Genomic DNA, 13,954 nt, shown 5'->3' on the forward strand with positions numbered 1-13,954 from the left:
TGGTAAATCAAAGTTATGATATAGTAAAAATGGTCGTCTGCAAGTGATGTCATGCCTTGAGGAGGAGACAGGCTCATGAAATTGTGACAGGGGGAAGAGAAAGGTTGAAAAAAGAGATACCACACAGTTATTGTAACAATATGTTTATGAAGAACATAACATGGGACAAAAGGAGTAGTTACATGAAGTGTGACAAGGGGGAAGGGAGTCAATGTTGAAAAAAAGTGCGACATCATTTAATGACAGCCCATTAGTACTCCTTCAAAACCTCATTTTACTCCTTCAAAACTCCTTCATTTTATTTTTGAAAGTGAGTACCAACTTTGTCATGTATCCCCCCCCCCCCCCCGTCTATCACCTCAATGATATTTGGTCAGGGTTGGCAAGTTTTTGCCGGGGGCGGAAAAAAACATGGAAAAAACCACGGTTTTTACCGCCCGGCAAAAATAGGTTTTTGCCAGTTTTTGCCAAAGTGGCAAAAATAGATGTTGTGTTAACAACTTACGGACAGTTTTTTTTCCTTTTATATAAAAGTAAAAGCATGTAAAGAATTTGATAAAATTTTAATTTAATTATTTTTATAGTTTAAACTTAAAGTTATGGAGCATTTTCACTTCTAAATTTTTAAACATTAACATAAAATTTTAGTTTGTAGCATCTAAGACAAATAATTAACTTACAATGAAAATGTAATTAACTTGTTTATTATAGCATTTTTTACAGAATACTAAATATCTATATAAAGTATACTTAATCAAGATAAAACTATAAAATAAAAGTAATTAAAAAGCAAAATACACATTTCTTTAGATTGAAATATCACTTAAATCATCATATCATAGTCTATACCATCTTCATCAAAACCTATTTGTTGTTTAAGTATGGCATAGCAATAAACTAGTTTCGCGAGAAAAGCAACTGACAAAGGGTTTCGCATTTTTGATTGTATAAAAGAAAAATTTGAGAAATATCTCTCTATTGCAGCAGAACTTGCAGGACACATTTGAAGAGTTGCGACTAGTGTGGCGAAATCTTTAGGTACTGCATGTAAATGCATTATTTCTTTAGTGAGGGAAAGTTAATATTTTTCTATATTCAAGTAAATATTCTGTTAATGGTTAAACAGCTTAAAAATCTTAGTGGGATAAAGAAAAAAGTGATTAATTAAATTTATATATATATATATATAATTAGAATGTAATCTTTTATTAATTTACTAAGCTTAACCCTTTCAGACATGGCGTCCGGTATACCGGACATGAACTTTAAACAGCTGCTAATCATTTATTAATTGAATAAGTTACTTGATTTTTTCGTAGTTGACTCTTCACAGTCTGATTATTATTATCTGTACAAGAATGTTTCATTTTGGATTGACAACATAAAGAAATAGGGGTTAAGAGAATGGGATTTGCTTATTTTTCCAACCACGGATTCTCGTCGGAAAAGCGAGTGTTTTTTTTATGACTTAAAAAAATATATATAATCTTATAATAATCATTTCAAATGCTTACATTATGTCTTATTATTGTTTAGAGAATATTTTAAAAACATGTTTGTTTGATGTCTCTCATCGTTTTATTATCTGAAATATGTATTTCTATAACATATGTCCAAATTATTGGATGTGTCATAACTCTTTTAATTCCTCACCTATAAACTTGAAATTTTGTCTATAAGATACTCTTTACCATAGTACACTGTCTACCAAATAGAAACACTTTTGGATAAGTATTTTAAAATTCTGTCTGAAAGGGTTAAGTAAACCATTCTTTGTTTTAGCATTGAAGGAATTGGCTCATTCTGAAAAAATTGTTTTTAGCAAACATTTAAAATTTTAAGTTTTGCAATCCCAACATTTCTTTTTTATTTATTTTTCACCTTATAAATTAGAAGTAACATGGAGAGACATAGTTAAAATATTAAAGTGCATTATTTATATTATATTGTCACTATTTCTTGATTAACAATATAATGCTACTTTATTTGCAATTAGGTTTTTGCCGTTTTTTCCATTTTTGCCGGTTTTTTTGCATTTTTGCCATGGTTTTTTCCACTGTCCCGGCAAAAAACCCAACCCTGTATTTGGTCAATACAAGTAGAGGGCAATCGGAAAACCGTGATTTTAAACTGAAGCAGGCTTTTAACACTCCGTCGGGCCCAATATGTTTTAGAACACTATCGGGCGCATTGAGCCTGGGAAGCACACTTTGATCTACTGATCTTTTCTACGCATGTTTACATTTTCTTACGAAAACTTTATTAACTACAAACACAAAAGAAGAGAAATAAAACATTTTTTCATGATTTTCGAATGTAACATAAGTTTGAGAAAATGAATATACATTTTTCCATGAGCTATTGAGAGGGCGTGGCTAACTAAAGAATTCGAGGTGTGCCTAATAGATCAGTTGCGCCCGACGGAGTGTTAAGTGAAAGTAAAGCAAGTTCATATGCAATATATACATATATATATATATATATATATATACAGTCGGACCTCCATATATCGAAGTAGCAAATTGCCGGAAAAAAATTCGATATATAGAAATTTCGATATACAGAAACGATCTTATTTTATCATAAAAATCTCCTAAAACATTAAAATTAAAGCTAATTTTCGTGCATGAAACCCAATTTCTAATTTATACGAGCATCGGATTAAACGAAAGTTAATAACTGAAAAATTAACAGAAATTACATTTTTGTGCCTTCATACATCTTTATTCTTCGGCAGTTCAACTTGATTCGCAACATGAGGGGATTTTCATTTTGGCAATATAATCGGGAGAAAAGTAAAAAATCAATCTACTTAACTTGAACGATTTTTACTGAAGCTGAAAAGACTGGGAATGATAATCAACAGACAAAAAGGATAACTTGAAACTGATTTTACAGTGTTACTGGTTACAACTAAGATTTGAAATAAACTTGAGGGAATTTAAGTACTCCAGAACGGAACAACGACCTATCTACACACCCCTCAAACCCAGATTTCTTATGAGTTTCTTAGCAACCTTTAGTAAACATAATTTTCTCCCCTAACCTTCATTTTTCATGAGACAAACAGTCTAAAAAGGAAAAAAAATCTACGAATGTCTCGAAAAAATTTCGATATATAGAGATTTTTTCGATATATAGAAACAATTTTTCTATGTAATGAACATTGAAATTTGCTGAGATTTCGATATATAGAAAATTTCGATATGTGGAAGTTCGATATATGGAGGCTCGACTGTATATATATTAGTACTACACATATAACTTTATTTTGAGCGTGTTATTATTAGAACTCATGGGAATCAAAGAAGCAAAGAGCTAATATACATTAATTTGCGGAAATCTATGATCTAAGTGAGATTGGCATGTAAGACTAGCTACGTTGGTGGGAGGGCTGATATTGTTTGTGGTTGATAAATTTCTGAATGTTAAATTGTAATTAACGCAGTGCATCAGAATACTTTCAATACCTTCTTCAATGCTTTGACTTTGTATGTGGTGCTAATGCTGAAAATTCAGATTCACTCATATGTGGATGAAAGCTACACTAACAACCTGAAAAAGGCAATAATGTCGAATATATTCACATATGACCACAAAATGGAGCAAATTATAATTAGTTTTCCTTTTTCATTTTATCTTTTCTAAATATGCACGCCTCCCAGGACACTCTTCTTCGCCCACTAGGGAGGTGTGCACCTCCCTGCCTCAGTTTGAGTATCCCTGCCTTAGAGTGAGCAGAAAAACCCTTTTAAAACATGCACCCAAGTTTGTTTTGACGTGAAGTGGCGGATTTAAAATATCGCAAATGTTGCAATAGCACGAGAGAATGGTTGAATCCATTTCAATTCAACAAGGTGCGTAACTTGATGGTTTCAATTTTTTGAATTTAACATATGTTAAAATTCATAAAAAATTAAGAAATATTTTTGCTTTTTTTTGCTCAAAAAAAAAGTATTGAGGCAGAGGTGCAGGCCGCCAAAAATGGCGGTTCTGTCATGATTTCTCACTTGCTATTATCGTCAAAAAAAAGTTAAAATATTTCTTTAAATTTTCCTTGAAAATGCTAATTTAAAATTTTTAATTTTTTTTTGCAGTTTATTAGTATCACTGAGCACTACATTCCCTGAAAAGGAGAGCTTCCAATTTTTCTTTTAGATATTTTAGAGGCATTTGAAGAAATGGGGATTTTTTAGGAACTCTTTACGTAATGGTAGACCTGAAAATTCAAAAAAAAAAAAAAAAAAATCGCAACAAGTGGCCAGAAAACACTTAAGTTACATAGCGAAATTATCATTTTTAGTCTCCACATTATCCAGGAGTTTTATTTTTTATGAAAACAATAACTCCAGCCCATTCGCTGCATTTCCCCACGCAACCTTTCAGCGTAGCGCCAAAAGAATCGTTAAGGGCAATGCCATGTTGTGCTCACTAAATTGAATATCCTGAATCAAATGGTGACTCAAAATGAAAATTTCGCTATATGACTGAATTAAAAGTGTTTTCTGGTCACTTGCTGCGAAAAAAATTTGAATTTTCAAGTTTGCCTTTACAGACCTGCCAACTCTCCCGTTTTTCACGGGAGACTCCCGTTTTTTACTCCATTCTCCCGGTTGTACGTTTGAGTATCCATTTCTCCCGTTTTTTTTATTTTTTCGGGGTTTTTTTCTTTTTTTTTAAATTTAACTTAATTTTCTTCCTTAAAATAGTTACTCACAGCCCTAATAGGTGGCGTGGCTAGCAGAGCAAACCCGCACTGCTCAGTGAGCTCACGTTCAACGAGCACAACCGGTTAGTTAATCACGTGACAGCTAATGATCACGTGCTCCAATCAACCAATCAACTGCTTAGAATGGTAAGGGATGCGTTAACCGGTTGATCATAGATCGCTGCGGTTAGCAACCGGTTATTTACCGATCGACCGGTGAGGTTCGTCGAACGCAAGGTGAGCGGCAAACATCCGATGGGTGCGTTCGGAGTGTCGACCGAAATGCTTCCGGAGATGGTATTTTGGTTTAACTCTACGTTCGCACTTCCACTTCTATCTCACGCATGCGCCGTTGCCGTTTTCGCGGTATCGTTCAGTTTTCAAACGGATGCTAACTGCGCCGCATGTTTTCATATTGATCTACAGCGTGCGTTGTAGTTTAACATTCATCTTTACCGATGTCTGAAAAAAAGAAATATCTACAAACAAAAAGAGCGATTATACGAGTGAATTCTCTTTCATGAAAAAATTAAATAAATACTTGTTATAACAGTGCTTTTACTTATTATAGCATCGTTTAAAATCTCCCTTTTTCTCCCTTAAAGCTTTGACTGGATCTACCGTTTTTTCTTTTCATAAGGTTGGCAAGTCTGCCTTTACGTAAAGATTCATTAAAAACCCTCATTTTTTCAAATGCCTCTAAAATCTGTTACACGAAAAAGTAGAAGCTCTCCTTCTCAGGGAACATAGTGCTCAGTGGTACTAATATATAATAAAAAAATGAAAATTTTTGAAATTGGCATTTTCAAGATAAGTCAAAAAAAAAAAAAAAAAAGATTTTAAACTTTTTTTTCTTCAAAAGACTGTGGGAAACTTTTTTTTCAAAATTTGTTATATTTTCTTAAACAAAAAAAAAAAAAAATATTATTTTAAATAAAATGAACCGCAACAAAATATGTTCTATCTTTCCTGAGATAATTTACTTTAAAAGCCTTTTACGAAAATCCCAGTCTCGGCCCGGGTATTTTGTTCCGTAAAAAAATAAAATGCATTTCTTAATTTTTTTATGAATTTTAACATACTTTAATTTCAAAAAAATCCGAGACCATCAAGTTATGATCCTTGTTGAATTGACATGGATTCTACCTTATGATAAATGTTTTACAAGTTTCGTGATAGAGAAAGAGGGCCCCAAAATGTATTTCGACGGGCCTCCAACTTTTAACTGCGCCGAAGCGATACACAAAGACTGCATTACTGTGATTCATATTACAAATATCAAAAAATTAAAAATTTACCGTTGGTTCAACAGGAATCCAACAAAATGTCACAAAAACCGGTTTCGCCATCTCATATTTGTTTCCAAGTTGCGTCCAATTCGGCAATATATCATCAAATGATCAGTCTAAGACGCTATATTAGATTTGTATTGAAATAAGTAATTGATAGCCACAAAAAATGAGTGAATAGGCCTTTTAGAACACTCGATTGAAAACAAAACGGAAGTGCACAACTGGAACGTACGCAGACCCCACATACGAAATTTTAACCTTCTACAGCTTACCATTTTTGAGTTATGACTTTTTAGAGATACATACGCACATCCAGCTGCAAAAAACAACGCAATAAATAAATTGTATGTACCTGAATGCAGTATTAAAAATTCTTTCAGGGGTGACTAAAAAAGAAATTCAAATACAAATACAAAAGTGACGACCAGCAACAGGCTCTGGGCCCAGCTAGACTGGTCCTGGTCAATTTCATACTGAAATTCAAGTAAAAAATTTTATATAAAAGCAATAACTCCTTTTACTTTGTATTAAAAAGTAAAAAGCAAAGGTCCCTTTTTTCTCAAAACCATCGGCCAATTCCATCAGCTTTTCGTTGTTTTTTAAGGCCGATGGGCCAATGTTTCCTCCAAGTTAGCATCCGATGCCGATGGCTAAATTATTGAACCATCGGCTCCGATGCATTGATCGAGTCCTACTTTTTAGTTCCCTCCCACTCAGAGGAAAAAAATTAAAACGATATTTAAAGTCTTTCTTCTACCCATAATTATTTTAGTTCATCAAAAAATAATATCCTCTTATCAATTTATTTCACTCAGCATAAGTGTGAAGTCTCAGAATCTTTTTCTTTTCTTCTATCATGATCTCTTAATTTTGCTCATTGTTGTTTACAGCGCCTGATCTACAGGCTCATGTCGCGGGGAGGGGGAGGGGATTTTGAGAGTGAAAAATTGACATGAAGTTAAGCAACCAAAGAGGATTTAGGATGACTAATAATTACCTTTTCAGGACTCCAATTTCGAAGGCTTTAAGAAGAAAGCGACTTTCAAACAATTTCTGGGTGGTAACCCTTTCCTAGGATTTGTGCTTTAAGAGTTTCAGCATCCTCCTTCTCCGGCTATCAACAAAAATTGCTTACATTTTTAGACCCCAAATTCCGGAGAAAGGCCTTGAACCATCTCGATTTTAAAATTTCAAAAAAATTCCAAAGCAGAGAACACCCACCTACTTGCCTAGCTTCTCGACATTTGGGGAGAAAGACTCCAAACCACTACTCTTTACTCAAAGCTAAAATTAAAAAGATAGCCTGCGTCTTGAAATATTTCAGTTTCTAACATTTTACGAAGCAAACCCGTATCCCCCCCCCCCTATAACGTCTCCAGTGATAATCTGAAACCGCGTCAGAATTGTTTCTGGGGGAATTCCCTTTCTCTAATCTTCCCACATAGCTTGAAATTTTGTTTTCAGCTATACCATGGGACGATCCCTCAAACCCTTTACTCCCAAAGATAGCCTGAAATTGACTTCAGTTTTGAACACAATTTCAGGATAGAACCCCTTCTCCTATCCTCTACTGTTATCAAACAACCTAAATTTTCTTTTTTTTAGGCTTGAATAGCTAAAAATTTTAGGACCCTAACTTCCTTAAATTTCTTAAGTTACCTTAAAATTGATTTCATTTTGGAAAAAAAAAAAAAAATATCTAGAGAGAACCTAATTCTCCGCTCTCCAAACATTGCCTAAAATTGTAATTTTTAGGTCAGTTTTGAAACTTTTCTGACCCAACGGAGCTTTTTCTCCTTCAACTAAAATTGCGTTTTTAAGCCTTCAATTGAGAGAAATTTCTGGAAAGCAATCCAACGAAAAAATAAGATTTTTACTTTACCTGAGCATTTAGAAAAGCTAGATTTAAATAAAAAGATGAAGATAGAGATAAATTTAAAAAAATTGAAGTGTGAAAAAGTAGTTTTTTTTTTGTGGAATTTTTTCTGATGGAGCGGGGCCCCCAGAAGCGCGGGGCCTGTAGCATTTGCTACTTCTGCTCTACGGCTAATCCGGCCCTGTGTTTAATATTAAAGAGAAAATCAGAAAAAAAAGAAGAAAAAACCATAATTTGGCAGATCCATAACCATGATATAGTGGCTCATTCTGCCCCACCTATACTTCGGGAATATATTCAGGTTTTTTTAATACCTGAAATTCAAATAACATCTAAGTACTTCTTACGATTAGTTTACAGATGTGAAAAGACTTGCTAATACACATAATAGATACTTTTTAGCTGGTATTTATTTTTCTGTAAAGGGAAAAATTACTTTTCAATCAGATTCTTGACCATCCTACTCTAGTGGAAAAATGGCTTCTCTCAAACAATTGAAAATTGAATTAGTTTCGTGGAACAAATAGCTCTATCTATTAGTGGCATTTAAAATAATTTTATGCGAATACTTTTTCATATTTTGTTAGTGGCTCATTCATCCCCATGGCCCATTCATTATCACTCTCCCCTATAACTTTTTCCTTAAGCATGCATATGTGTGTAAGAATCACAACTAGGGTAGGGTGGGGCAAGATGAGATACTTAACCAAAAAACAGTTGTGGGGCCAAATTAAACTCATAAATCAATTAGAAAACTATGTCATTATTATCTCTCAAGTATTATAAAAGTATAAAATTTGACTCAATATCCTATTTCCAGCAGAAAAACTTTGACGCTTGTTTAAATTAGATGAGTCAAAATCCCATCTTACCCTACCAGGTGGGGTAAGATGAGATTCAATGTTTGCATAAGTCATAAAGATGAGCAGCTTCATTGTCCTCATACTGCTTTCCTGCACACGATCAATGGGCCTTTTTCTTGCATTCGCAGCACTTAATAAATCCTTCTTTCGATTGGGAATATAAATGTCCACAGTAAAGGCATTCGATATCAGAAGGCTTAGATGACGATGAAGACTCGGATGGTTTCCCTTTAAGTACAGTTTTTTTGTTTTTAATTGTCCAGTCTGTATTCTTTTGTTTTTACCTTTTGACTGGCCAACTTTCGTTGCTGTACTAGTTGATGGGGTAAATAAAAAAAATGTCATCCAAATCCCTTTTTCAAGTTTCGTTTCTTCTTTTTCCCTCAATTTTCTCCTTTTCCTGCTTAGATTTTTATATTTTCTTCTCCTCTCTCTGCTTAGACTTTCAAATTTTCTTCTTCTCTTCCTACATTGATTTTCCCATTTTCTTCTCTTCTCTCTGCTTAGATTTTTTAATTTTCTTCCCTTCCTTTTGAGCCTTCGCCACAAAAAGTTCCTTTCCAACCAGGGCCGTTGAGAGAGGGGGCAAGCCTATGCATTGCACAGGGCCCCGTGAGAGATTGAGGGGCTTGCGAAGCGGCCCTAAGATAAAGATAAATCCCCCACTTAAAAAAAATTTTTAGTTTGAAGGAAGTCTCTCTCCTAGAGTTAAGATTAATAGTTAAGATTATTAGTTTTCAGTCAAAGTGAATTCAGTGAAAGTGATCAGACTCGAAGTGAGAAATTCTACTTGTCCTTATCTTCATAGCCCACTATCGACACCTTGAACCAAAAATAAATGTGATTTTTTTTTGTGTGAGTTTCAAGGCTAAAAAAAATTGCTTCCTTTTAAAAGCTAAACAGAATTTTAGTAAACTAGAAAAGGGGAAAAAAAGAAAAAAAAAAGACTTGCACTTGCATTTTCAGCGTTCAAAATTCAAAACAAGGCAAGCGACGCAGTTGGATGAAAAGATTTAAAATATGAGTTGATTTAGTTTTGAGTACAGTGATACAAATTGAAACTAGTTCTAGTGTTATTTCTATAAAAACGGGAGGGGGGCGATTGGGGGGCACTTTGAAAGATGTTTCCTCATCAAAGTGCATAGAATGCCCTTACATATCTAAAAAGGGCAGTTATGTCACCATTTATTAGAATCATTGCTGGATTTTCCTATAAGTTAAACAAGCTATAATAACTTTGGTCCCCCGCTTCCTTGGGGGCCCCCAACTCTCGAAAAAATTACATGATTCAATACTAAAAAAAAGGAAAAATACTTAAAAAAATGAATTTCATTTTCACGTGCTTAAAAGCCTAAAGAACTTTTGACATTTTAAACATCTTCAAATGCGAGGAGGGTGAAGGGATGCTAAAATGTGCCAAATTCAGCTCCTCGCTACATTCTGCATCAAAAATGTAAAAAAGTATGCTTATGACGTTCCTGCAACATATTGCTTGCTTGAGATACATTTTCGTGACTAGCATGTTCACATTTTGCCATTTAGTTAAACCAGTACTGCATATTTTGAAAGTTATTTTGTTATTGCCTGCTTTTATATTACTTCTACTGCATACTGTCAATCTGTTTCGCATGAGAAAAATTGCTGCACTACCTCTACTCCTTTTCGTTTTCTGCACTACTTGTTATTTAAAAATACAAGTAGTGCAGAATAACAGGGATTTCTTACTAAGTTAGAATGTATTACTATACGATCAAGTATTAAAATATCAGAGATTGGAAAGTACAAATGAACTGCTTTGAATAATTTTAATTGTTCTAGAGGCCTTGAAAATAATTTAAAAAGTTTCTGATACTGCTTGAAAAGTGCTTCAATTTCATTTCTTATCAGTTGTATAAAGTATGATTTGTCCGAATGGTTAGGCTGTTATTTTCTCATTACCTAATTTCTAAATATTTCCACCATTTCTTTTAAAGCATATTTTAATCTTGATCGTTTTTCAGTTAATTCAGTGTTCCGTTTGTTGGAGTTGATAAGGGATGATAGAAAACTAATTATACCGAGAGTCGATGTGAGTAAGTGACAATGTGTCATCATTTCTCCCTCAACACTCTTTCTTTCTGTCAATTAATATCAACGATTTGTCGAACCACGAGCAGTTTGTATTTTGTATTGTCTTAGTTTGCAAAAGAGTGTAAAGTTCAAGAAATGTTTTGTTTTCCTTTTTTCTTTCCTCATGTTTTTGTAGTTTGTATTATCCAGTATAAGGATTCAAAATGCAGAATTTTTAGTGTATTTTTCAAAAATTTTCCTGGGGGATAAACCCCCGGACCCCCTAAAGTTGGAGATATTTACCCTCAACCCAAAGGAGATCCCTGCTTCACTCTCCTGATATCCTTTCTTCTCCAAGGAGGTAAAAAAAGACAGACAGTAGAAACGTTTTTTCTTTATTTTTTTATTCATTTCTGTTAAAGTACACAGACACATGCGTGAAGGAAAAGACACACCGTGAGGGAAAAAAATATAATGGCCTGTTTTGCTATCGACATAAAATTGTCTGAGCTACAAAAAGGGTCCCCCATTCCTAAAATTGCAAATCAATTTTAAATATTTATGTGAAAATGGAGCCTAAAAAGAGGAGGTAAAAATAGTGTTCACTCTAGAAAAAAAAGGGGCAGGGTGCTAGTCTTTGAAAGGGGCTAAAATTCAAGATAACAAAAAAATACCCTTGTATTTTGGTTCAGTAGGCTGTGTACTACTTAGAAAACAATATGAAAGTTCACCAATCAGAAACAGATGCAAAAAGATTGCTTCACAATTGCTTCGCAATGCGCCAGAATGAGCTAAGCCTAATTTCCACGTGCAAACGAAAAACAGACATAAAGAGCTGAAAAGCTACGAAAATGGCCTAGTCATACGATATTTATTGCTCAATTCAACATTCTATTTCAAAAATTATTTTCATTTTGGTGAAGGTGCCATTTTTGTAACATTATTTTCATTAATCTTCCGATTTTGCAAGTGCGATTTCGGGGAAGTGATATTTATAAATAGGGTAAAATTGACCTGTATGGGACCTTGAAATTGTTAACTAGAACAGTAACTGAGTTTTGAAACGATAATTTCACAAACTTAGTTATTTAATTTTTTTTTCAAATATTTTTTATTTATATAATTTTTTTAAAATTTTTCGCGGGTTAATTCAACAGACTTCGCGAGCCATAGGTTGTGCATTCCTTAGACTCGAATGAATTCAAGCACTATGTTAGCTTTAAAAACTTTTATCAATCACTTCAAAATAAACGCTCTTTCCAAGCCTTTTACAAGGATTATCAAGAGCATACGAACCCTGCTTCTGTTCTGTTTTGCAGGAAAAAAGAAAAAGAACAACCTGAAATATTTCAGTAATCTTCATATTTTTTTGGCCAGAACCATCCTCAAGAACCGTGTACTTTCAAATCAAGAACCATTTGCGTTTGCATTCTGACTTTCGAACAAGAAATGGAGCAGTTCATCTGCATCTGTTCTTGTCTGACAAGTAGTACCCCTTCTATTTTTCCTGGAACTGGCGCCCCCTGGTCTTACAGATGAAAACAATATAGGGAGATTACCTACCACCTTCCCTTTCTTATTGTTCTTTCTCAGAAACTCAAGGATGGGGAGGAATTAAACAATACCCCCCCCCCAACCGACCTATAGGGAGATTACCTACCACCTTCCCTTTCTTATTGTTCTTTCTCAGAAACTCAAGGATGGGGAGGAATTAAACAATACCCCCCCCCCAACCGACATCGCGGACAAACACCTTCCCTCACCCTTTCAAACCCATCCTCAGTAGAAAGAAGAAATCTATCTTTTGTTTCCAACTGATAAGTCTGTTAGAATTCTGAGAATATCATCCCCTCTTTGCCTAGGTGTTTGCATCTCCTTTTATTCATGGGGCCGTTTTCAGGGTGAAATTCTAAGGACAATGGCAAGACATGAGCATTTTTGCAGACGATTTCTGGACAAATAAAATTTCCCCAATGTCGTGGCAGGTCCAAACGATGCTTGAGGCATCTTTTTAAAAACACAGGGCGCATATTTTATTTTTGAAAAGGGCGGGGCGCATTTTGCGATCTAAAAGAAGGGCAGGGCGCATTTTGCCGATATGGAAAAGGGCAGGGCGCTGCACCCTTCAAAAATGGCCTAGCGGGAACACTAGTTAAAGATTAAGTAAAAAGTTAGGGACCCTGAAGAAAGTTGCATAGGGGCCCATAAATCCTGTTGACGGCCCTGTTTCCAACTGATTTATTACGATACCCAGATCATTAACAAATTCTGCCTAACTAATGACTGAACCCTATAAACGATAACTTGTACACTTATTTCCATGACCTAAGTAGCACTTGACAGTTCCCTGACATTAACTGGCCAGACGCTCCCCCAGGCTTGGGCGGGAGGGTGTCACACCCAACTTGCTGTGTTAGCGGTAAAACGGCACCCTGATTGCCTTTTTTTAAGTGATAATAGTGAATATCTGCCGTCTGCCCCTCCCCCTCTCCTCCCAACTTGGATTGCCATTGAGCTGACTATGAGAAAAGCATGCCTTCCATCGTCAGTTACAACAAGGGATAAAAAGTGGCCTGGGCATTGTAGAGACTAAACAACATAGGCGGATTTACGGGGGTGCCAAGGGGTGCGCCGCACCCCCAAAATTTTTGGTTGAGTTTTGAAAAAAATGAGTTTAGTATATTTCACTCAGAAACGCAATTGGGGGGGGAAATCATAGCTGCTATACTAGTAAATTTACTTGAATCCAGTGTATCACCACACGTCGCTAGTGCAAGAAAAACATAACTGCTCATATTAAGAATTAAAGTAATTTTATCCATTTGAAAAAAAAAAACCTAATAAATAATTTCATGCAAATAAAGAAACTTCTCAAACAATTTATTGTTCAGTGCTGTGTTATTGTATAGAATAATTGCGTGTTCTGTAATTGGATATTTATTCGTATATCAATACTAATTCTTCTATTTTGAAACAACAATGGCTAAGTGAAAAAAAAAAAAAAAACCCACGACTATTGCAAGAAACTTGATCAATAAAATCTACACTGAAATCAACCGAAAACCAACAATTTTAAGGTAAATTTTCAAAAAATTTTGAAGGAGGACTCTCGGACATTTTGCTGCAGTTGTGCATGCAGGGGGGGGGGGGAGGGCACAAGACTGGT

The 13,954-nt window shown here is 34.7% G+C and overlaps 1 protein-coding gene across 1 annotated transcript in view; it reads left to right on the forward strand.

The window, feature by feature from the left end:
- The window catches only part of LOC129218455 (uncharacterized), a 66,651-nt gene that overhangs the window by 851 nt on the left and 51,846 nt on the right, over positions 1 to 13,954 (forward strand). The window lies entirely within an intron of this gene.

This window comes from Uloborus diversus, chromosome 3 (genome assembly GCF_026930045.1).
Source record: "Uloborus diversus isolate 005 chromosome 3, Udiv.v.3.1, whole genome shotgun sequence".
Classification (NCBI taxonomy): Eukaryota; Metazoa; Arthropoda; class Arachnida; order Araneae; family Uloboridae; genus Uloborus; species Uloborus diversus.